Below are 26,474 nucleotides of genomic sequence, written 5' to 3' on the forward strand. Positions count from 1 at the left end.
TTGAGGGTTTAAATCAGGCACACTCCATGTTTGCTCCTGGGTCTAACGACTCTGGGCTTCTCTATCTTGTGGTTCTCTATATCTGGAAATCTTTCACTCTCTTCTGCCGGTAATGATTTGCATGAAACAAGCACACTAGAATTTCATTTCTTAGAGGATAAATGCTAACGGGGGCTGTTGGTGATGGTGAAGGAAATTAGGTTTTGTTGACTATATGCTCTGATTTCAGTGGCATCAAGGATTTGGGACTTGGTTAGAAAACTTATTTAGACAGAGCTTTTTAATGAAAAGGTAATGTTAAATGGTCTATTGTGTCAGAGATGTCCTTAGTAAGAAGATCCTCAGCTGTTACAGGTTCCACTCTTGAGAAAAAAGTTTTGCTAAGAGAAAACACCATTGAGATTTTGGGAAGATGGTAGGTTAGGAAGTACCATGAGTCTCTATCCTCACCTAGACAACAATTCCACTGGCAGAAGCTGTCTGATCTAACTGATTTACAGCTCTGGAGTCTTGTTGAAGGTCTTCAACTTTCAAGGAAAAGCTTGGATGACCAATTGCAGTTAACTATGGCCAATTTCAGCTCTTGGCACAGTAACCCCCACCTTCTCCCATACCCCAGGCACTTTGGCAGGCAGTTCTGCATGTGTTCCTGGGGCAGCTTGCATGTAGCTTGCAGAAGCCAAGGTGGGCACAAATTGGGCCCTGACCTCCAAGTATCAGGGATCTGTGCTCTGATCACTGATGACTGCTTCTGATCTTAGGAATGCAGAGAAGGGCAGCCATTGTTGTTATATTCCCCTCATTGCTGTAAGCCCCTCCCCCTCTGGCTGTAGTGACTTTCAGGGTATTTAAAGAGTCAGTGGCCTTTATTTTTCTCCATTTCATTTTTCTCTTTTTCCCTTTGTGGGAGTCACATATTAAAAACGGACCTTCAAAAACAGCTGTGTTTCCAGGGAAAATTAAAAAGGGTCTGCATTCGTAGCTCAGTTGGCAAGAATCTGCCTGAGAGGCGGGAGACCCAGGTTTGATTCCTGGGTTGGGAAGATCCCCTGGAGAAGGAAATGGCAACCCACTCCAGTATTCTTGCCTGGAGAATTCCATGGACAGAGGAGCCTGGCAGGCTACAGTGCTTGGGGTCGCAAAGAGTCGGACATGACTCAGTGCCTAACCCACCACCACATATTCAGGGAAGAGCACAGGCTCTGAAAAGACATGAGAAGACCTTCAGTTCACAGTTCAGGCTGATCCTTGGCACAGAGAGAGGTTACAGCAATCAAAACAAAAACAAACCAAGAACAATTGTAAAAAAAAAAAAAATGCAAAAAACTTACATTACCATGTGTAAAATAAATTGCCAACAGAGAATTTGCTGTATGGCTAAGAAACTCACACAGGGGCTCTGTATTAACCTAGAGGGGTGGGATGGACAGGGAGTTGGGAGGGAAGTTCAAAAGGGAGGGGATTTATGTATACCTATGGCTGATTCATGTTGAGGTTTGACAGAAAACAACAAAATTCTGTAAAGCAATTATCCTTCAACAAAAAAAAAATTCTGAGAAGGGGAGAATCTGATTTCCAGAATTACCATTTTATTAGGTTCAAATGTCCAATTTCAGCCAAAAAAAAAAAAGTCACAAAATATATGAAGAAACAGAAAGGTATTGTCCATTCAAAGGGAAATAATAAACAAAGAGAAACTGTTCCTGAAAAAGATGTGATGGCAGAGCTATTAGATAAAGACTTAAAGAGTCTCAAAGACTTAAACGGAGACATGGAGAGAATCAAGAAAACCATATATGATCAAAATGCAAATATCAGTTAAGAGATGGAAAATCTAAAAAGAAGCCAAAAAGAAATTCTGGAGCTGAAAAATACAATAACTGATATGAAAAATTCACTAAAGGGATTCAGAGGTAGATTCAAGCAGGCAGGAGAAAGAATCAACAAACTTGAAAATAGAACAAATGAAAGTTATTGAGTCTGCGGAACAGAAAGAAAAGATTGAAGAAAAATGAGCAGAGCTTAAGGGACTTGTGAGTGTCCCAGGAGAAAAGAGAGAGAGAAAGGGGCAGAGAGAATGTTTGAAGAAATAATGCGTGAAAACTTTCCAAGTTTGAAGGAAGACATGAATATAAGCATCCAAGAAACTCTGTGATCTCCAAGTAAGATTAAGTTCAAAGAGACCCACTCCAGGACACATTATAATCAAACTTTCAAAAGACTGAGACATGGAGAGAAAGCAGCAGGAGAAAAACAAATGATCACAAACGGGATTCTCAATAAGATAATAAGCAAATTTCTCATCAGAAACTTAAATGGCCAGAAAGCAGTGGACCCATATATTCAAATTGGTAAAAGAAAAAAAGCTATAAACTCATTTTTCTTAAAACCAGCAAAACTATACCTCAAGAGTGAGGGAGAAATTAGGACATTCACAGATAAAAGCATTTTTGTATGTTATCGAAGTTAAGCTGTATTTGAAGTTAAATTTGTATTTAAGTTAGAATGTTATAATGTTGGGATGTTAAATGTGACCCTCATGGTAGCCACAAAGAAAATAGCTATAGAAAAAAAGAAAGAAAATAGCTGTAGAATATATACAAAAGAAAATAAAAAGCAGTAAACATTCCATTATAAAAAAATCAACTAAGACAAAAGACAGTAATGAAGGAAATGAAGGACAAAAAAGTTCTAAGGCGCATTGGAAACATTCAATGTCATTCTTTGTAAGTAATTACTTGAAATGTAAGTGGATTAAATCCTCCAACCAAAAGATAAAGAATGATAGAATGAATTAAAAAGCAAAACAAAAATATGACCTAATTAAATACCGTCAATAAGAGACTCACTTTAAAAGACACAAAGAGACTGACAGTGAAGGACAGAGAAATATGTTCTATGGAAATATTAACCAAGAGAGCAGAGGTGGTTGTGCTAATATCAGACAAAATAGACATGAACTTCAAAAAAGTTTACAAGGGATAATGAAGAAGGACACTACATAGTAATAAAAGGCTCAGTACAGCAAGAAGGTATGGTAATTATAAACACTTAACACCTAATAACAGATCATCAAAATATATGAAGCAAAAACTGACAGAACCGAAGAAGTAATAATCACTGGAGACTTTAATAACCCGCTGTTAGTAATGAGAAAAAAAGTCATATAGAAGTAAGGAAATAGAAAACTTGAACAACACAATAAACCAATGAGATTTTAACAGGTGTATATGTACAACTCTACCAAACAACAGCGGCATACTGTGTACTTCCCAAATGCACATGGGAAATTTTCCAGGCTAGGCCATATAGAAACAAGGATCTCAAATAGCCTTGGCAAGTTTCTAAGCTTTATTTTCCCCAGCTATGAATTAGGGATAATAAGGTGTCTGGGGTCTCGGAGGTGTAAATAAACGTACAGCAGCTGGTACAGTGCCTGGTGTGTAGTAGGCTCTGGATAAATAGTAGTGAATAACAATAACCGTAAAACACTCAGGGAAGTTCAGGTGTCCTTTCCAGATTTCAATAAGTTGTGACCATGTATCCTGAATAAGACCTGTTTTTCGTACTAAGGAAAGGGGCCTCAGGTTGTTCCTCTAAAAAACAATTCTTTGCTTGAACAGGAATAGGGAAAGTTCCCCCATACCTCCTAATGTGGTTTTTCTGAGATACCAATAACAAAACAGGTCATATTCACCCCACTGATACTGCATCCACTTCCAATTATGAAATCTTGCAGCTAGTTCCTTTGAGTCAGTCTGGAATGGGGAAGGTCAAGACCCAGAAATTTGGCTATTGCTGATTAGGACCACTCTACGTTTCTGTCTTCACACAAGTATCATTGACTCCAGGTCTGTCATTTTATAAACAGAGAGATGCACAGAGGTAAGTAGTGGTAGAGCCTGAATTCAAATCTTTGGCTTATCTCTAGCTCAGGGAACAAATGACACAGTTGGCTGATGTTTTGAAGACTTTATAAGTATAAGTATATGTACATAAGCATTGACAGGATTAAAAGAACCAGCAACGGTGATGAGGTGCCCAGAGATGCTAGCAAAAGTGGGAACTGTTACCCCTGTGCTTGAAGAGTCAAAAGAATAAACAGTATTACCTAAGTCCTACTGAGAGCTGAAAGTTAAAGGATATAGGCACTACTAGATCTGCAGCCAAGCAGGAAACCTTCTGTTCCCACTCTGATCTCCTGCAGTGCATCCCAGTAATTTTGGGTTAAGCCCAGTGAGAAGAGGGAGCAGCAGGGAGTCTAGGTGATGTAGGCCATAGACATCAGCTTTCCAGGGCTCAGAGTGGATCTGGGGAAAAATAGCAAATACCCACACTGCTATCAAGTCAAACTTTTTTGTTTTCTTTTCACAGGGTCCATGTAGATAGTCAGAAAATTGGGAACCAAAGTTAGTACACCCTCAAATTCTTTTGCACATAGAAAGAGTTACAAAAGATACTTCTCCTTGAGTTTGAGAACCCCCCCCCCCCACTCCATCTACCTGTTGGCACTGGGTTCATGGTTTCTGAAATTCTCAAGTCTGGCAAAAGGAGTATGACCTGTCTGGAGTATGACCAGACTTAGAGGAAAACACGTCGCCAGACTCCTATCTCTGGTGTGACTGCTGACCAAGCAGGGTTACATAGAAGACATGGCTGTGGTCATCTCAAGGTGGCCTGGGCCAGGGTTGAGGAGATGATCAATTCTTCTGTAAACCAATGAAATAGAGTTCATACTCCCTGAATGAAGAGGGAAGAACCAGACCAACAACACTGGCCATGGTAAGTTTTAAGATTCTTTATTATTCATACTCTGAAGATCAGCAGCTGAGTTGGGGGTTAGACCCTTAAAGCTGAAAGTTAGATTTGTCCCAAGAACCTCTGCCCCTTCATGAGGGTGCTTTGAGGATGTCCCCTTGACGTTGTCAGTTGGAATTGTTCAGTTAACACCTTTAGAAGTTTCAACTCTTGCCATTTTTTTTTCAACAGCGATGCTTTTGGTTGATTGTGGTTTCTATGGTTTGCCTGCTTCCTGTGACCTACTAAAATAGATTAGTGAGTTCTAGGATTTTACATCTTCAGTTCAGTTTTGGTTAAAAACAATAATCTAGACTAATACCCATCAAAGAAGCACAGTTGTATGTTCCTTCATGTTCTGGTCATGTCTTTATGATAAAAATTGTACGAACTATTTCCACTGTTTTTGTTCCAAGTGACAAAGTAATACAACAGGGCATATAGTCTAAGCAGGAAAGCCCAGAAACAACATATGATTTTTGGAAAGGAAAAGTGTCAAGTGACACTCAGAGGTGAGACTTGAATTTCTCCTTTTTTGACCCTCCAAGTTCAATAGCATCTCCAAGTGAACCAAGAGCAGACTAGGATATGTGATGAAGAATAGAAATAAAAATGCCATCAAAATGGTAATTTGAGTCTGTATTACCTTAGACTGTAAAGGTAGCAGATTGACATTTTCATACATTTAGGCCAAACAAACCCTGGGGAAATAGTGTGAAGTCAGGATATTTAATACATTCACTTGCTGTCAAGTCCCCTCAAGTGACTTAAGTTGATATCACTTGAACCATATAGTAGGGAGATAATGGGGTGTTTTTCCATAGCTCAGATGCTTCAGACTACTCTGTGACTAGAATCAGATCTCAGTCTAGATGCCTCAGAGGTGGCCTGCTCTGGGGAGGAAATCTTGGCTGAGAATTGGTCAGAACAGAGTACTTGGAAGACATTTTCAGCTACCTCCCAGGACATGACAGCAGTGGGTTGGGGGCTGGTTCTGGGAAGTGAGAAGCTAGAAGTCACTCTCACCACCATTACCTGCCCCCCACCCCAAGGCATGATGAGTAGGAGGAGGATAGAATGAAGTATCTACAGGATCAGGTTTCATACATAGCATTAGGGACCATAGGTACTCCTCTCCACCTCTGACATCATCTACTATTTGAGTGTGGCTTCTGAGGTGTCCCAGGGTAGAACATGATGTTATACCCAACTGCAGGAAACCCAGATAATGTTCTTTGCAGGCACAGGTGGCATGAGAAGAAACACACAAAGCTGGTTATGGCAGATTCTGATTGGAGGACATGAATGAGGACTCATCCTGGGCTGCTGAGTGGGCAGTGGCTGATGGAAGATAGTGAGAGAGACCCTGATCAAGGGTCTAGCGGAAATATACACCTATCATTGTGACTAGTTGGAAATATATACCTATCAATGCTTTCGACCTGCTATATGTAGACATATACATGTGTGTGCTAAGTCACTTCAGTTGTGTCTGACTCCTTACAACCTTGTGGACTGTAGCCCACCATGGGATTCTTCAGGCAGTATTACTGAAGTTGGTTACCATGCACTCCTCCAGTGGACTTCCTGACTCAGGGATCAAACCCACATCTCTTTTATGTCTCCTGCATTGGCAGCTGGGTTCATTACCACTAGCACCATCTGGGAAGCCCCAGACATATACATATGTGTGTGTGCATGCGTGCTAAGTTGTTTCAGTCATGTCTGACTCTTTGTGACCCTTTGGACTGTAGCCTGCCAGAGACTCCTCTGTCCATGGCTTTCTCCAGGCAAGAATACTGGAGTGGGTTGCCATGCCCTCCTCCAGGGGATCTTCCTAACCCAGGGATCAAACCCACATCTCTTACGTCTCCTGCATTGTCAGGCAGGTTCTTTACCACTAGTGCCACCTGGGAAGCCCCATATACATATACATATGTCTCTCTCTCTCTCTCTCTCTATATATATATATATATACACATATATATATCTCATGCTGAAAACAAAAGCTTGTTCTTTGAAAAGATCAACAAAGTTGACAGACCTCTAGCTACACTGATTAAGAAAGAAAAGATATAAATAATATCAGATGAAAGTGCTTATTCTATCAAATTTACAGAAATAAAAAAGGATTATAAGAGAACACTATGAGCAATGTCCACCAATAAATTAAATGACCTAGATAAAGTGGAAAAATTCCTAGAAACACATAAATTATCCAAGACTGACTCAAGAAGAAATAGAAAATCTGAAAAGATCTGTTAAAAAATAAAGAGATTAAATCAGAAATCAACTGAAAGCATTCAGGACTAGGTGGCTTCATAGGTGATTTCTACCAGACATTTAAAGAAAAATTAACATCCATCCTTTTCAAACTCTTCCTAAAAATAAAAGAGGAGGGAACATTTCCTAATTTATTCTTTGTAACAAGTGTTACTCTGAGATCAAAGGCAGACAGAGACCAGTATCCCTTGTGAATACAAATGCAAAACTAACAACAAAATACTAGCAAACTAAATTCAACAGCACATTGAAAAGATCATACTCTATGGCCAAATGGAATTTATCCAAAGAATGTAAGCATGGTTCAGTAAAAGAAAATCAACCATTGTAATACATAACATTAACAGAATGAGAGAAAAAAAATATAATCACCTCAATTAACACAGAAAAATCATTTGGCAAAATTAAATGCTTGTTCATAACAAAAACACTCAAAAAATTAGAAATATGAGAAAACTTCCTCAACGTGATAAAGGTCATATGTGAAACCTCATAGTTAGTATCATACTCAAAGACCAAAAGCTTTCTCTCTAAGATCAAGACAAGAACACTCACTTTCACCACTGCTGTTCAGCACTATACTGGAAGTTCTAGCCAGAGCAATCTAGCAAGAAAAGGAAATAAAATCGTCCAAGTCGGGAAGAAAGGAGTAAAACTATCTCTTTTCACAGATGACATGATCCTACATACAGAAAACCCCAAAGAATTCACAAAAAAGCTCTGCTAGAGCTAATAAACACATTCAGCAAAGTTGTAGGAAACAAAATCAGGGCACAAAAATCACTTATGTTTATATGCCAGCAATGAACAATCTGAAAAGGAAATTAAGAAAACTATTTGACTTATAATGACATGAAAAAGAATAAAATACCTAGGAATAAATATAACTAAAGAGGTTAAAGACTTGTATACCCTAACTATAAAACACTGAAAGAAATTAAAGAAGACCTGAATAAATGGAAGGGCAGCACATGTCCATGTATTAGAAGACTTAAATTGTTGAGACAGCAATATTGCCCAAAGCTATTTAAAGATTTAATGCAATCCCTATCAAAATTCCAGTGGCTTTTTGTAGAAATGGAAAAACTGATCCTCAAATACATAGAAATTTCAAGGGATATCAAATAGTCAAAACAATTGAAATGATGATAGCACCAGCAAAGCAACTTTGGAGAATTTCAGCTTTCCAATTTCATAACTTACTGCAATGCTGTAGTAATTAGTGCCAGTTTATCCTGGCATAAGGATAACCATGTAGATCAACAGACTATAATTGAGAGAGTCCAGAAATAAATTTCACCCCCTTCTCTTCATGCCTTCAGGCTTTCCCAGCATCAGGGTCTTTTCCAGTGAGTCATCTCTTTGCATCAGGTGACCAAAGTACTGGAGCTTCAGCTTCAGCGTTAGTCCTTCTAATGAATGTTCAGGGTTGATTTCCTTTAGGATTGACTGATTTGATCTCCTTTCAGTCCAAGGGACTCTCAAGAGTCTTGATCGACTAATACAACATGCAATAAGGATCTAATTTTTGTCCTGTATGCCAACTAATTAACTATGTCATGAATAGTCCATTTTCCCTGATTAAAAAAAAATTTATTAGAGTATTATTGCTTTACAATGTTGTATTAGTTTCTGCTGTACAGGAAGGTGAATCAGCTATACATATACATATATTCTCACTTTTTTGGATTTCCTTTCCATTTAGGTCACCACAGAGCACTGAATAAGGTTCCCTGAACTAGACAGTAAGTCCATACTGATTTTTTAAAAGCAGTTTTATTGAGGTGTAATTCACAAACCATAAAATCTACCTATTGAATGTATAAATATAATGTTTTGTTTTAGCATATTCACAGTTGTGCAGCCATCACCATAAGCTAATTTTAAAATCACCCCAAAAGAAACCCTGTACCATTATCAGTCACTCTGCATTACCTCTCCCAGTCTCTGTCCCCCTAATATGCCAGATCTAGGCAAACACTGTTCTACTTCTATTTCTATGGAATTGTCTCTTCTGGACATTTCATGTGAATGGAATCATACAGTATGTAGTTTTTCATGACTAGTTTCTTTCACATAGCATACTGTTTTGAACTGTGGTGTTGGAGAAGACTCTTGAGAGTCCCTTGGACTGCAAGGAGATCCAATCAATCCATCCTAAAAGAGATCAATCCTGGGTGTTCATTGGAAGGTCTGATGTTGAAGCTGAAACTCCAATACTTTGGCCACCTCATGCGAAGGGTTGACTCATTGGAAAAGACCCTAATGCTGGGTAGGATTGGGGGCGGAAGGAGAAGGGGACGACAGAGGATGAGATGGTTGGATGGCATAACCGACTCGATGGACATGGGTTTGGGTGGACTCCAGGAGTTGGTGATGGACAGAGAGGCCTGGTGTGCTGCAATTCATGGGGTCGCAAAGAGTCGGACACGACTGAGCGACTGAACTGAACTGAACTGTTTTCAAGCTTTATCCACGTCATAGCATGTATCAGTATGTCTTTACTTTTGTGGCTGAATAGTACTGTACGGATAAGCCACATTTTATTTCTCCACTCATTATTTGTCATATTTGAGTTGCTTCTAATTTTTGGCTATTATGAATAAAGCTGATTAGAACATTTGTATACAAGTTTTTGTGTGGACATATGTTTTCATTTCTTTTGGATGTATACCTAGGGGTTGGGTTGCTGGCTCGTATAGTAAGTGTGTGTTTAAGTTTTTGAGAAACTGCCAGGTTGGTTTCAAAGCTGCTGCTGTACATTTTATATTCCTACCAGCTATGTATTGCTGCTGCTGCTGCTGCTGCTAAGTCGCTTCATTCGTATCCGACTCTGTGCGACCCCATAGACGGCAGCCTGCCAGGCTCCCCCGCCTCTGGGATTCTGCAGGCAAGCATACTGGAGTGGGTTGCCATTTCCTTCTCCGGTGCATGAAAGGGAAAAGTGAAAGTGAAGTCACTCAGTTGTGTCTGACTCTTTGTGACCCCATGGACTGTAGCCTACCAGGCTCCTCCATCCATGGGTTTTTCCAGGCAAGAGTACTGGAGTGGGGTGCCATTGCCTTCTCCGGCTATGTATTAGAGTTTCAATTTCTCCACATCTTGCTGGAGGTAGTTGTTATCTGTGTTTTTTTATTGTAACCACCCTGGTGTGAATTGGTATCACATTGTGGTTCTGATTTGCGTTTCCCCAATAGATAATGATATTGAGCATCTTTTCATGTGGTTATTGGCCATTTTTGTATATTCTTTGGAGGAATATCTGTTCATGTCTTTGGCCCACTTTTTGTCTGGGTTATTTATCTTTTCAGTTATTGAGTTGTAGGCATTCTTTGTGTATTCTGAATATGTCTCTTATTAGATGCTGTGTGTAAATATATTCCCCCATTTTGTTAGTTGTCTTTTCACTTTCTTGATGGTATCATCATTTGCAGCACAAATGTTCTTTTAATTTTGATGAAGTTCAGTTATCTACTCTTTCTTATGTTCTTGGTGCTTTTGGTGTCATATCTAAAAAGCCCAAGTAAGATGGCAGGCACTGAGAGAGGGGATCAGAGGGCAGACAGACTGAAACTACAATCACAGACAAGTAGCCAATCTGATCACATGGACCACAGCCTTGTCTAACTCAGTGAAACTAAGCCATGTCGTATGGGGCCACCCAAGATGGACGGGTCATGGTGGATAGGTCTGACAGAATGTGGTCCACTGGAGAAGGGCATGGCAAACCACTTCAGTATTCTTGCCTTGAGAACCCCATGAACAGTGTGAAAAGGCAAAAAGATAGGACACTGAAAGATGAACTCCCCAGATCGGTAGGTGCCCAATATGCTACTGGAGATCAGTGGAGAAATAACTGCAGTAAGAATGAAGGGATGGAGCCAAAGCAAAAACAACACCCAGTTGTGGATAGGACTGGTAATAGAAGCAAGATTCGATGCTGTGAAGAGCAATGTTGCATAGGAACCTGGAATGTTAGGTCCATGGATCAAGGCAAATTGGAAGTGGTCAAAGAGGAGATGACAAGAGTGAACATCGACATTCTAGGAATCAGCAAACTAAGATGGACTGGAATGGGTGAATTTAACTCAGATGACAATTGTATCTACTACTGTGGTCAGGAATCCCTTAGAAGAAAATGGAATAGCCATCATAGTCAACAAAAGAGTCCAAGATGCAGTACTTGGATGCAATCTCAAAAACAACAGAATGATCTCTGTTCATTTCCAAGGGAAACCATTCAATATCACCGTAATCCAAGTCTATGCCCTGATCAGTAATGCTGAAGAAGCTGAAGTTGAACAGTTCTATGAAGACCTACAAGACCTTCTAGAACTAACACCCAAAAAAGATGTCCTTTTCATTATTGGTGACTGGAATGCAAAAGTAGGAAGTATAGAAACACCTGGAGTAACAGGCAAATTTGGCCTTGGAGTACAGAGTGAAGCAGGGCAAAGGCTAATAGAGTTCTGCCAAGAGAACGCACTGGTCATAGCAAACACCCTCTTCCAACAACACAAGAGAAGACTCTACACATGGACATCATCAGATGGTCAACACCGAAATCAGATTGATTATATTCTTTGCAGCCAAAATGGAGAAGCTCTCTATAGTCAGCAAAAACAAGACCAGGAGCTGACTGTGGCTCAGATCATGAACTACTTATTGCCAAATTCAGACTGAAATTGAAGAGAGTGGAGAAAACCACTAGACCACTCAGGTATGACCTAGATCAAATCCCTTTTGACTATACAGTGGAAGTGAGAAATAGATTTAAGGGACTAGATCTGATAGACAGAGTGCCTGATGAACTATGGACAGAGGTTCAAGACACTGTACAGGAGACAGGGATCAAGACCATCCCCAAGAAAAAGAAATGCAAAAAAGCAAAATGGCTGTCTGAGGAGACCTTACAAATAGCTGTGAAAAGAAGGGAAGCGAAAAGCAAAGGAGAAAAGGAAAGATACACCCATTTGAATGCAGAGTTCCAAACAATAGCAAGGAGAGATAAGAAAGCCTTCTTCAGTGATCAGTGCAAAGAAATAGGGAAAAGCAACAGAATGGGAAAGACTAGAGATCTCTTCAAGAAAATTAGAGATACCAAGGGAACATTTCATGCAAAGATGGGCTCAATAAAGGACAGAAATGGTAGGGACCTAACAGAAGCAGAAGATATTCAGAAGAGGTGGCAAGAATACACAGAAGAACTGTACAAAAAAGATCTTCATGACCCAGATAATGACGATGGTGTGATCACTCACCTAGAGCCAGACATCTGAAGTCAAGTGGGCCTTAGGAAGCATCACTAGGAACAAAGCTAGTGGAGGTGATGGAATTCCAGTTGAGCTATTTCAAATCCTGAAATATGATGCTGTGAAAGTGCTGCACTCAATATGCCAGCAAATCTGGAAAACTGAGCAGTGGCCACAGGACTGGAAAAGGTCAGTTTTCATTCCAATCCCAAAGAAAGGCAATGCCAAAGAATGCTCAAACTATCGACAATTGCACTCATCTCACATGCTAGTGGCAGGAAGGGAAGAAGAACTACAGAGCCTCTTGATGAAAGTGCAAGAGGAGAGTGAAAAAGTTGGCTTAAAGCTCAACGTTCAGAAAACTAAGATCATGGCATCCGATCCCATCACTTCATGGGAAATAGATGGGGAAACAGTGGAAACAGTGTCAGACTTCATTCTTCTGGGCTCCAGAATCTCTGCAGATGGTGATTGCAGCCATGAAATTAAAAGACGCTTACTCCTTGGAAGGAAGGTTATTACCAACCTAGACAGCATATTGAAAAGCAGAGACATCACTTTGCCAACAAAGGTCTGTCTAGTCAAGGCTATTGTTTTTCCAGTGGTCATGTATGGATGTGAGAGTTGGACTATAAAGAAAGCTTGAGTGCCGAAGCATTGATGCTTTTGAACTGTGATGTTGGAGAAGACTCTTGAGAGTCCCTTGGACTGCAAGGAGGTCCAACCAGTCCATCCTAAAGGAATCAGTCCTAGGTGTTCATTGGAAGGACTGATGTTGAAGCTGAAACTCCAATACTTTGGCTACCTGATGCGAAGAGTTGACTCACTAGAAAAGACCTGATGCTGGGAAAGACTGAGGGCAGGAGGAGAAGGGGACAACAGAGGATAAGATGGCTGGATGGCATCACCGACTCGATGGACATGGGTTTGGGTAAGCTCCAGGAGTTGGTGATGGACAGGGAGGCCTGGTATGCTGTGATTCATGGAGTCTCAAAGAGTCGGATACGACTGAGCGACTGAACTGAACTGAATCATTCAAATTTGTTTTTTGAGGGGATGAGATTTGTAGATTGTGCCATTGCTGGCACAGCCCTGGGTAACAAAGCATCAGTAGTCTCACTGGACCCCCATAGTCTCACTGGACCCCCACAGCCTGATCGGCTTCAGGTTCGGACTCAGGTTCATTCTTTTGCATGTGGCTATTTAGTTATCCCAGCAGCATTTGTTGAAAAGACTATACTTTCCGCCACCGAATGATCTTGGCACCCTTGTTGAAAATTAATTGACTATAAAGTTTTACTTCTGGACTCTCAGTTCCATTCCATGGGGGCTTCCCTGGTGGCTCAGACAGTGAAGAATCTGTCTGCAATGCGGGAGACCCAGGTTCGATCCTTGGGTCAGGAAGATCCCCTGGAGAAGGACATGGTAACCCACACCAGTATTCTTGCCTGGAGAATTCCATGGACAGGGGAGCCTGATGGGCTGCAGTTCATGCGGTTGCAAACAGTAGGATATGACTGAGTAACTAACACTTTACTATACCATTTACCCATTGTCTTGATTACTGAAGCTTTGTAGTAAGTTTTGAAATCAGCAAGTATGAATCTTCTATCCATGTTTACTCTTCTTTTAAAGATTGTTTTGACCATTTTGGGTCCCTTGCACTTCCATATCAATTTTATGTTCAATGTATCAACTTCTGCAAAAACCAGCTGAAATTACATAGGGATTGAGTTGAACCTGTAGATCCGTTTGGGGAATATTGCCATCTTAACATACTGAGGTTTATTATTACCTCTGTTTTTGCAACCCCACTGTCTCTAGTACAAAACTGCTTGTTGATCTCAGTGCGGTGATGGTAGCCTTTCTGCCCAGCCCGAGCCACAGAGAAGGCCACCTGGGCAGGATGCCTCATCAAGGACGGCAAACTGGTCAAGAACAATACCTCTACTGATTACGATCTGCCTGACAAGAGCATCAACCCTCTGGGTGGCTTTGTCCACTACGGTGAGGTGACCAATGACTTTGTCGTGCTCAAAGGCTGCGTGGTGGGAACCAAGAAGTGAGTGCTCACTCTGCACAAGTCCTTGCTGGTGCAGACCAAACGGCGGGCCCTGGAGAAGATCGACCTCAAATTTATTGACACCACCTCCAAATTTGGTCACGGTCGCTTCCAGACTGTGGAGGAGAAGAAAGCCTTCATGGGACCACTTAAGAAGGACTGAATTGCAAAGGAAGAAGGGGCCTAAGAGAACAGATTGTACAGCTGGTAGAATCTCAATAAAATTATTTTCCAGTGGGGGGAAAAAATAAAAAACCTGCTATCCTGTAGGTCACTTGGTGGTCTAAAATGACCCAGCCATCTTGCCCATATTCAGACAGCAGAAAAGAGCAAGAGAGGAAGAGAAAGAAAATAGGAACTCATCTCTTTGTTTCTAAGGTTAAGGTTTGCAGAAGCTGTACACAACACTTCTGTTCACTTCTCATTGGCCAAAATTCCATGATTGTTAGTAGCAAGGGAAGCTGAGAAAAGTCATCTTTTGACTGGCTATAGTTGCTTTGTCTAGGATTTTGTTACTAAGTAAGATAGAGTTACTAAGAAAGAAGAGCTATTAGAAGACAACCAATAGTCTCTGTCAGAGTTAGACATTTGGATGTATTTCTACCTCCTCCCCCATCCTTCTATCAGGCATGCTGCTAAGTCACTTCAGTCGTGTCCTACTCTGTGCGACCCCATAGATGGCAGCCCACCAGGCTCCACCGTCCCTGGGATTCTCCAGGCAAGAATACTGGAGTGGGTTGCCATTTCCTTCTCCAGTGCATGAAAGGGAAAAGTGAAAGTGAAGTCGCTCTGTCGTGTCCGACTCTTAGCGACCCCATGGACTGTAGCCTACCAGGCTCCTCCGTCCATGGGATTTTCCAGGCAAGAGTACTGGAGTGGCATGCCATTGCCTTCTCCGTCTATCAGGCATAGTAGAACCTTATCATCTGACTTAAGAGCTTCTTAAGACAAACAATCCTCTGACTTGAAGCTATAGGTATTGAATGTCTTTATTACAATTCTGTTTCTTTACAAATGTGGAATTTTTACTTCTAATCGCATTTTGAATAAAAGAACATTTGGTATTCCTCCTCCTTTCATGCTTGTCTTTCCCTATCCAGCTCTTATTGTGTTTGTCTAGTTCCCTAAGCCAGAACCAGACTGCGTGTTGGCCCAAACTGCTTGCCCTGTGAGGATACTGGAGCTGCAACAGCAGGTGATGTGATTCATGCTCTGTTTCCACGTGAGTTCTGAGTCCTCCTGCCTCCATAGGCCTGCTGCCCTGTATAAACTGTGCGCCTGGGAAAGAGTGGGCTGCAGCGGCCAGCCTTTGTTCAAGGGTTGTGGAAACTCATCCTACCTTTGATTTTAAGACTCAACCTGGCTCCCATCTCCATCTCATGCATACATTTTTAGTACCTGTTACCCCAGGAGAAATATCAATAACCTCAGATATGTAGATGACACCACCATTATGGCAGAAAGCAAAGAAGAACTAAAGAGCCTCTTGATGAAAGTGAAAGAGGAGAGTGAAAAAGTTGGCTTAAAGCTCAACATTCAGAAAACTTAAGATCGTGGCATCTAGTCCCATCACTTCATGGCAAATAGATGGGGAAACAGTGGCTGACTTTATTTTTCTTGGCTCCAAAATCACTGCAGATGGTGATTGCAGCCATGAAATTAAAAGACGCTTACTCCTTGGAAGGAAAATTATGACCAACCTAGACACCATGTTAAAAAGCAGAGACATTACTTTGCCAACAAAGGTCCGTCTAGTCAAGGCTATGGTTTTTCCAGTAGCCATGTATGGATGTGAGAGTTGGACTATAAAGAAGGCTGAGCATGGAAGAATTGATGCTTTTGAACTGTGGTGTTGGAGAAGACTCTTGAGAGTCCCTTGGACTGCAAGGAGATCCAACCAGTCCATCCTAAAGGAAATCAGTCGTGAGTATTCATTGGAAGGACTGATGTTGAAGCTGAAACTCCAATACTTTGGCCACTTGATGCGAAGAACTGACTCATTAGAAAAGGCCCTGATGCTGGGAAAGATTGAAGGCAGGAGGAGAAGGGGACGACGGAGGATGAGATGTTTGGATGGCATCACTGACTTGATGGACACAAGTTTGAGCAAGCTCCGGGAGTTGGTGATGGCCAGGGAAGCCTGGCGTGCTGCAGTCCATGGGGTTGCAAAGAGTCGGACATGACTGAGCCTCTGAACTGAACTGAACCCATCAGATGCCACACCCCTGGCTGCAATCACCCACTTTGTACCTGGGCTCATGGTTTAGTTCTACTCACCACATTTAGTTTTCTGCTCCACTTCTGGTTCCAAGATGCTTGTTTTAGAGCTAGGATTTGTCACATATACATTTCTTTTTTTTTTTTTAACCACTGCATATCTTCATAACAGAAAGAATACAACCAAAGAAGAAGTTACTAACCCATGGATGAGAAATCAGTGTTTTCAAGGAACTGAAAGAAGACCAGTATGGCCAGAGCACAATCAGTCTGATAGAGTGTGTGTGAATGTTTTTGGGGTTAGCAGTAACCAGACTGTTGTTTTTGTTGTTGTTGTTTAGTCTCCCAGTTGTGTCTGACTCTGTGACCCCATGAACTGCAGCACGCCAGGCCTCCCTGTCCCTCACCATCTTCTGAAGTTTGCCCAAGTCCCTTGCATCAGTGATGCCATCCAGCTGCATCATCCTCTGATGCCCTCTTCTCCTTCTACCCTAAATCTTGCCCAGCACCAGGGACTTTTCCAGTGAATCAGCTGTTCACATCAGGTGACCAAAATATTGGAGCTCTAGCTTCAGCATCAGTCCTTCCAGTGTGTATTCAGGGTTGATTTCCCTTAAGATTGACTGGTTTGATCTCTTTGCTGTCCAAGGGACTTTGAGGAGTCTTCTCCAGCACCACAGTTTGAAGACATAAGGTCTTCAGCACTCTGCCTTCTTTACAGTCCAGCTCTCACAACTGTATATGTGACCACTGGGAAGACCATAACCTTGACTATAACCGGACTGTACAATGCTATATTAAGGAGTTTAAATATAATATAAAGTAGTAAAGGCTTTGGATCAGGAGCATATAGAAGGAAAGTGAGAAACTGCATTTTCCAGAATCCTTCACCTTGTATGATTTCACATGGCTTCCCTTCTCTGTGTGGTTAGAGGTCTCCAATGAGGAGAATGTGCCTATGCTTGGAAGGCAGAAGGGTGGAAAGGCCATTATTCTCAGAAGTTTGTGGCAGCTAGATACAAAGATTTTTCAGACTTCTCTCTTATCTCTTGCTTCACTGTAAAGAGAACCAGCAATTATACTATTCACGAAATACTATCATAGGGCCTCATTCTATTACTTGAAATGGGGACTAGCTGGGGCTTTTCATGATATTTTATTTTTTTCTGTAAGCTCATTAACTTGGCCAATATTTAGCTGGCTTCAGGTGGATGAGCATTGCAGTGTGTAATGATTAGCCCTTAGAATGTCTCCATAAATTGTCCTCAGTGTTTGTTAATCACTTTGCACTGACCTTTATTATTTATTCTTTAGATCCCTATCAGGGAAAACTAGTGGTTCATGTGCAATATGACTGGAAACAGAACACCTACATTCATTCAGCAAATGCTGACTGAAGGCCTGAAGTGTTTTGGGTACTGTGCTGATGAAATAGAAAGATGCATGAGGCACAACAAGGTCTCTGCCTTCAAAGGAATGGCAATGTGACAGAATGGAGAAATTTTAATGCAGGGCAGCATAAGATAATGGCCACTGGTGTAGATCTCTGTGCTTTGGAGAGCTCAGAGGAGGAAGGACCTCTGGCTGGGGGTTTCTGAGGAAAAAAGATTCATGGGAGGAAGGGCATTTGAGATGGGCTCTGAAGAATTTAAATCTGGGGAGATGGTGAGGGAGGAGATTTCACTTAGAAGAGATGGCATAAACAAAAGTAATGAGAGAGAAAGAGGGATAAAGATGTGGTGAAGACATATTACTGGAGATAAGGCCAAAATGTTAGGTTGACTCACGTAAGTCGTGGAAAACCTTAAATGATAAGTTCAGGCCTTATATGACTTGGTGCTCTGACAAGGAAAATAAATCTGATGGAGGTGAGCAGAATGGATTGAGGCTGGTGCCAGGAGGCACTGGTGTTACCTGGTATGAGGTAACTGGAGAGAGGTATAGGAAGGGAAAGGACAGATGGATACAGATGAGAAGCTGAAGGCAAAATGCATGGGTGTGTGTACATTACTGATGAGGATCGACAGTGAAGATATTAGACTCAGAACTTTGCTTCTTACTCCCTTGCTGCATCAGCCTGGTCACTCTTCAGGTTAGGGAGTCTAGAGCCTCACTACTCAGAGTGTGGTCCACAGCATCAGCATTGCCTGGGAGCTTGTTAGAAATGCAGATCTGTCGGCCCCACTCCAGTCTGTGGAATAGGAAGCTCTTGCGGTGGGGTAATCTGTGTTTAAACAAACCTTACAAGTGATTCTCATGGATTTTATGTTTGAAAGCCAATGGTCTAGAGAGAAGTGATTTTCTGTAGGTTGATAGGGCACTGCATTTACAGTTGAGAGAATTTAGTGTGAGGCCAGTACTGCCCTCTCATGCTCTGGATGACCAAGTACAATTCACGTAACCTCTGTGGGCGGGCAGGCTCTGGAGCCAAACACCTGTATCCTGATCTCAGCTCTCCTAGGCCCACCTGGATCAGAGTGGGCAGCTTTGTCTCTGTGAGACTGCTTCCTCCCCCACAAGATCCTATCTAAGTCCTCAGAAAATGGGAGCCCTTAGTAGTATTATTTCCTCATCTGTACCCATGATGCAATTGGCCTCACATTGTATGCTTCTAAGAATGGTCTGAAAGTTGGCCCTAGTCGATACCATTTTATTTAGAAGTGATAAGTGGTTAAGTTTTATCAAAGAGCACCTTGGGAAAACTATGCTGATTTTCAAGGCAGAAGACTCCCTTGCAGTTTTGGCTATGCCCTCTCTAAACCTGCCATCTCAACACCACTCCAGTTCAGTTCAGTCGCTCAGTTGTGTCCGACTCTTTGTGACCTCATGAATCGCAGCACGCCAGGCCTCCCTGTCCCTCACCAACTACTGGAGTTTACCCAAACTCATGTCCATCAAGTCGGTGATGCCATCCAGCCATCTCATCCTCTGTTGTCTCTTTCTCCTCCTGCCCCCAATCCTTCCCAGCATCAGGGTCCTTTCCAATGAGTCAACTCTTCGCATGAGGTGGCCAAAGTATTGGAGTTTCAGCTTCAACATCTGTCCTTCCAGTGAACACCCAGGACTGATCTCCTTTAGGATGGACTGGTTGAATCTCCTTGCAGTCCAAAGGACTCTCAAGAGACTTCTCCAACACCACAGTTCAAGAGCATCAATTCTTCGGCACTCAGCTTTCTTCACAGTCCAACTCTCACATCCATACATGACTACTGGAAAAACCATAGCCTTGACGAGACAGACCTTTGTTGGTAAAGTAATGTCTCTGCTTTTTAATATGCTATCTGGGTTGGTCATAACTTTCCTTCCAAGGAGTAAGCGTCTTTTAATTTCATGGCTGCAATCACCATCTGCAGTGATTTTGGAGCCCCCCAAAATAAAGTCTGACACTGTTTCCACTGTTTCCCCATCTATTTCCCATAAAGTGATGGGACCAGATGCCATGATCTTGGTTTTCTGAATGTTGATCTTTAAGCCAAGTTTTTCGCTCTCCTCTTTCACTTTCATCCAGAGGCTTTTTAGTTCCTCTTCACTTTCTCCTATAAGGGTGGTGTCATCTGCATATCTGAGGTTATTGATATTTCTCCCAGCAATCTTGATTCCAGCTTGTGCTTCCTCCAGCCCAGCATTTCTCATGATGTACTCTGCATATAAGTTAAATAAGCAGGGTGACAATATACGGCCTTGACGTACTCCTTTTCCTATTTGGAACCAGTCTGTTGTTCCATGTCTAGTTCTAACTGTTGCTTCCTGACCTGCATACAGGTTTCTCAAGAGACAGGTCAGGTGGTCTGGTAGGCCCATCTCTTTCAGAATTTTCCACAGTTTGTTGTGATCCACACAGTCAAAGGCTTTGGCATAGTCAATAAAGAAATAAATGTTTTTCTGGAACTCTCTTGCTTTTTCGATGATCCATCGGATGTTGGCAATTTGATCTCTGGTTCCTCTGCCTTTTCTAAAACCAGCTTGAACATCTGGAAGTTCACGGTTCATATATTGCTGAAGCGTGGCTTGGAGAATTTTGAGCATTACTTTACTAGCATGTGAGATGAGTGCAATTGTGCAGTAGTTTGAGCATTCTTTGGCATTGCCTTTCTTTGGGATTGGAATGAAAACTGACCTTTTCCAGTCCTGTGGCCGCTGCTCAGTTTTCCAGATTTGCTGCCATATTGTGTGCAGCACTCTCACAGCATTATCTTTCAGGATTGAAATAGATCAACTGGAATTCCATCACCTCCACTAGCTTTGTTCATAGTGACGCTTCCTAAGGCCCACTTGACTTCACATTCCAGGATGTCTGGCTCTAGGTGAGTGATCACACCATCATGATTATCTGGGTCATGAAGATCTTTTTTGTACAGTTCTTCTGTGTATTCTTGCCACCTCTTCTGAATATCTTCTGCTTCTGTTAGGTCCCTACCATTTCTGTCCTTTATTGAGCCCATCTTTGCATGAAATGTTCCCTTGGTATCTCTAATTTTCTTGAAGAGATCTCTAGTCTTTCCCATTCTGTTGTTTTTCCCTATTTCTTTGCATTGATCGCTGAGGAAGGCTTTCTTATCTCTCCTTGCTATTGTTTGGAACTCTGCATTCAAATAGGAATACCTTTCCTTTTCTCCTTTGCTTTTCGCTTCCCTTCTTTTCACAGCTATTTGTAAGGCCTCCTCAGACAGCCATTTTGCCTATTTGCATTTCTTTTCCTTGGGGATGGTCTTGATCCTTGTCTCCTGTACAATGTCACGAACCTGCATCCATAGTTCATCAGGCACTCTGTCTATCAGATCTAGTCCCTTAAATCTATTTCTCACTTCCACTGTATAGTCAAAAGGGATTTGATTTAGGTTCATACCTGAATGGTCTAGTGGTTTTCTCTACTTTCTTCAATTTCAGTCTGAATTTGGCAATAAGGGGTTCATGATACGAGCCACAGTCAGCTCCCGGTCTTGTTTTTGCTGACTGTATAGAGCTTCTCCATCTTTGGCTGCAAAGAATATAATCAATCTGATTTCGGTGCTGACCATCTGGTGATGTCCATTTGTAGAGTCTTCTCTTGTGTTGTTGGAAGAGGGTATTTGCTATGACCAGTGCGTTCTCTTGGCAGAACTCTTATTAGCCTTTGCCCTGCTTCATTCTGTACTCCAAGGCCAAATTTGTCTGTTACTCCAGGTGTTTCTATATTTCCTACTTTTGCATTCCAGTCCCCTATAATGAAAAGGACATCTTTTTTGGGTGTTAGTTCTAGAAGGTCTTGTAGGTCTTCACAGAACCGTTCAACCTCACCTTCTTCAGTGTTACTGGTCGGGGCATAGCCTTTCATTACCGTGAGATTACTCTCCTTTAACTTCAGCTCTGAGGCCATAAATTAGGCATATCAGTACCTGACTTTCTACTTTCACAGAGATTTTTAAGAGGAACCCCCCCACCCCCGCTGGACAAAGAAAATAAAGAAGAATGCAGGTTAAAAGCTCTTTAAATTATAAAGTACATGTTTATCATTATTCATGTTATAATGAATAAAAGGGATGTATTTCTTGGACCAGCAATTCTCAAACCTTAATGCATCAGAATTTCCCATTGAGCTTGTTAAACCTGGTTCTTACTCCCAGAGTTTCTGATTCTGTAGGACTGGAGGGCAGAGGACCTGGATTTCTAACAAGTTCTCAGACAATGCTAGTGCTGCTGATATTGGACCCTACTCTGAGAACCACAGACTTAAATGTAAACTTGGTCCTGAGGAAATGTCAAGGGAGAGATTCCAGTTCAATGCAGTGAGTACATCAAATCACTCTGGGAGTCCAGAGAAAAGAGCACAGGACAACGTCCGAAAATGACTTTCCAACCTGCCTCTGACCTTTGTTAGCTCTGTAACTCTGGTAGAGCTTCAGAGGCTTCTCAGCCTCAGTTTCCTCTCTGAGATGGGAGGGATGGGTGATTTTAAGAAGCGCCTTTTCATTTCAAACACGCTTTTAGTCAAGAATTTGTCCAATTTTTCAGGTTGCTTGAATTCTTAACTATAATGGTGCAGAGACTTATTTTTCTCAGAGCTGTTTCTTGTTGACTATTTTTTCCCCTTTTATGTTGGAGTAGTCAGGGAAGAGGGGGAAGCTTCTGGACTTTCTTTGTAAGAAAATTCAATTTCCATTCCTCTTTTTCTTGTAAGTAGAATTTTACCTTCCTCTTTTTGTTTCTGCTCCTGAGCCCTGCCTTCTCTGAAATGTTTCAGTTCCCTCTCTTGTATTTTTAGACAAAGTTTCCATCTTTCAATAAATGTGGCTGGGGTTCTTTTTACATAGCTTGTTGAGGGTCAGAACCCCAAAGGGGACTGCTTCTGGAATGGACATGGAATGATTTCCCCAATTCCTTTTTCATCCTCCAAGGCTTCTGGTTTTAGATGTTGGGTTTGTTGTTGCTGTCTGTTTGTTTAGCTTACAGTCAAGGCTTGGAGCTTCTTGGGAAGTCATTCATGGAAATAAACGCAAAGCCATTTCATTCAATGGCTCAATCAACTTTGATTAAGACTTTTTGCCTCTCCTACTACCTTGCTTTATTTTTCATTATTTCTTTTGCACTCTGTTTAATACCTATGGAAAATTAGAAGTATATGCAGCCCACTCAAACCTATATACTCACCAGATACTTCTTAACACCTTCTTGTTCCTTTCTGATCTCTCAGCATTGTTGCCAGTTATGTTAATAAAGCAATCTCTTACTTAGCAAACTTTTGAAGTTCTTTAACCCCAGTCCTGGGTGTTCATTGGAAGGACTGATGTTGAAGCTGAAACTCCAATACTTTGGCCACCTCATGCGAAGAGTTGATTCATTGGAAAAGACCCTAATGCTGGGAAGGATTGGGGGCAGGAGGAGAAGGGGACGACAGAGGTGAGATGGCTGGATGGCATCACTAACTCGATGGACATGGGTTTGAGTAGATTCCGAGAGTTGGTGATGGACAGGGAGGCCTGGCGTGCTGCAATTCATGGGGTCGCAAAGAGTTGGACATGACTGAGAGACTGAACTGAACCGAACCCCATGAATAGATTAAAAAGCCTTTCAAACCATGAAAGACTGAAATCTTTCCCTCCAGGATCAGTGATGAGATTAAGATACCCACTTTCACCACTTCTGTTTAATATGTAGTGGGAGTCTTAGCCAGAGAAACTAGACAAGGAAAAGAAAATATACAAGGAAAAGCATCAAAACTGGAAATAAAGAAGTAAAATTGTCTTTGTTTGCAGATGACATGATCTTATATGTGGAAAACCCTGAAGAGTCTACATAAAATCTGTTGGAACTAATGAATTCATCATTGTTGCAGGATACAAAATCGATACATGAAAATCAGTTGCATTTCTGAAAAACAGAAAGGAAATTAAGAAAGCAGTTCCATTTACAATAGCATCAAAAGGAATAAAATACAAGAAAACTTAAGCAAGGAGGTGCAAAACTTGCACCCTGAAAGTGCAAAACATTTCTGAAGGAGATTAAAGAAGTTAGAACTCAATGAAAGACAGGCTGTATTCATGGATTAGAAGGCTTAATATTGTTAAAATGTCAGTATTTACTAAAGTGATCTGCAGATTACAGTCTGTGCAACCCTCATAAAAATTCAAGCACTTTTTTTTTCACAGAAAAACAAAAATCTATCCGAAAATTCATATGGACTCTCAGAGGACACTATATAGCCAAATAATGTTAAAAGAGAACAAAATTAAAGGTCTCACATTTCCTGATTTCAAGCTTATATAAAGCTATAATAGTCAAAACAGTTGTTCTGGCGTAAAGACAGATATACTGATTGACAGAATAAATTAGAGACCTCAAAAAGAAACCCTCACATACATGGTCGAATGAAGTTTGACAGGGGCATCAAGCTAATTCAATAGGGAAAGTACAGTATTTTCAACATGGTGTTGGGAAAACTGGATACCCAAATGCAAAAGAATTAAGTGAACCCTTACTATATGCCGTATACAAAGATTAACTCAAAATAGATCAAAGACCCAAATGTAAGAGCTAAACCTATAAAAACCTTAGAGGAAACATAGAGGAAAGCCTCATGACATTGGATTTGGCAGTAACTTCTCGGATCTGATACCAAAGGAACAGTCAACAAAAGTAGCAATAGACAAACTGGAAAACACTCAACAGAATGAAAGAGCAATCCATTGAATGGAAAAAATTTGTAAATCATGCATCTGATGAGAGATTAATATCTAAAATATGTAAAGAGCTCCTACAGCAGAACAACAAAAAAGCAAAAACCGAATTAAAAATTGGGTAAAGGGCTTGAACAGCTTATAAGTACAAAAAAGAAAATGGCCAGCAAACCCATGAAAAGTTGTTCTACATTACTAATCATTAGAGAAATACAAATCACAATCACAATGAAATACCACTGCACACCTATTAGGATGGTACTGTCAAAAAAACCCAGAAAATAACAAGTGTTATGAGGTTTGGAAAAATTGGGACTTTTGTACTTTACTGGTAGAAATGTAAAATGCTGTAGTAGCCACTGTGGAAAACAGTTTTGTCAGTGCCTCAAAAAATTAAATATAGAATTACCATGTGATCCAGTGGTCCCACATCTAAGTATATTCTCAAAAGAATTGAAAGCAAGACTTGCCCTAAACAGATGTTTGTACACTCATCTCTGTAGTAGCATTATTCACAAAAGTCAAAGGTAGATGCAATTCAAGTGTTCATCAAGAGATGAATAGATGGACAAAATGTGGTATATGCCTACAGTGGAAGGAAATTCTGACACAAGCTTCAATAAGGATGAATCTTGAAAACATTGTTTTAAGTGAAATAAGCCAGTCACAAATGGATAAATACTCTATGATTCCACTTGTATGAGATTTCTAGAGTAGTTCAGTTCATAGAGCCAGAAAGTAGAACAGTGATTGCCAGGGGCTGGGAGGAGGAGAAAAGGGGGAGTTAAGTGTTCAGAGGGGACAGTTTCAGCTGTGGAAGATAAAAAAGTTCTGGAGATGGATGGTGGTGGTGACAGTTGCACAGCAGTGTGAATGTACTTCATAACACTGAACTGTACACTTAAAAATGGTTAAAATGGTAAATTTTACGTTATGTATATTTTACCACAATTAAAAAAAAACACACAAACTGTCTGCCAGACTAAATTTCACCACATCATGGGCTTGTAGCACTGAGGATGATCTTTCTGGTTATGTGTTGCAACCCACCAGTGTTACAGATGAAGAGACTGAGGCCCTGAGAAATGACACAACTTGATGGAGGCTGCATAGCCACAAGAAGCAGAACCAAGTCGTGACAGTTGTCTTTCTGTCACTCTGCTAACCCCATGTGGCTTTTCCAGCTAGCCTTCTTGTGCTGGACTTCCATGCCCTCAGCCCCACCCCTATCTTCTCACACATCCTCTGCAAAACCTTCAGGCTGCTTATTTGAGACTCAAATTTAGGTCTGCATTCCTGATTAAAATCTCCCATGCTGCCCTCCTGCACCCGATTAAGACCAGATTCTCTAGCGTGGCGTAGCAGCCTTTCTGAAATCTGACCATCTGCCTCACCGTCCTCTCCTCCTGATGCCACCCTGCATGCTAAATTCACTCTAGTTCCCTGAGGTGTTACAAAGATTCACACAAGTCTCCTGCCTGAGTATCTTACTTCCTCTCATTATCCTGCAAAACAGCATTTCAGATGTCCTCTCCTCCAGCCAGCCTCCTGGATGTCCTGACCAGGATTGGGGCACCTGTGTAGATGTCAACACTGTACTAAGTACCACAGCTCCCACTTTCCATTTTCATTGCCTTCACACACTGTGTGGCTGGGCTGTGAGTGTCCAGAGGACAGGGGTCATGTCTCTGATCTTGTTAAGTGTTTCTC

The 26,474-nt window shown here is 41.4% G+C and overlaps 3 protein-coding genes across 6 annotated transcripts in view; all 3 read left to right on the plus strand.

Moving 5' to 3' along the window:
* The window catches only part of XCR1 (X-C motif chemokine receptor 1), a 325,532-nt gene that overhangs the window by 49,987 nt on the left and 249,071 nt on the right, over positions 1 to 26,474 (plus strand). The gene's annotated exons all lie outside the window — the stretch shown is intronic.
* LOC145520162 (C-C chemokine receptor type 1) overlaps positions 1 to 26,474 on the plus strand; it is a 243,236-nt gene that overhangs the window by 49,987 nt on the left and 166,775 nt on the right. The window lies entirely within an intron of this gene.
* LOC145520160 (C-C chemokine receptor type 1-like) overlaps positions 1 to 26,474 on the plus strand; it is a 214,249-nt gene that overhangs the window by 49,987 nt on the left and 137,788 nt on the right. The window lies entirely within an intron of this gene.

Source organism: Giraffa tippelskirchi, chromosome 9 (genome assembly GCF_054371585.1).
Source record: "Giraffa tippelskirchi isolate mGirTip1 chromosome 9, T2T-mGirTip1v1.2.pri, whole genome shotgun sequence".
In the NCBI taxonomy this organism is placed as follows: Eukaryota; Metazoa; Chordata; class Mammalia; order Artiodactyla; family Giraffidae; genus Giraffa; species Giraffa tippelskirchi.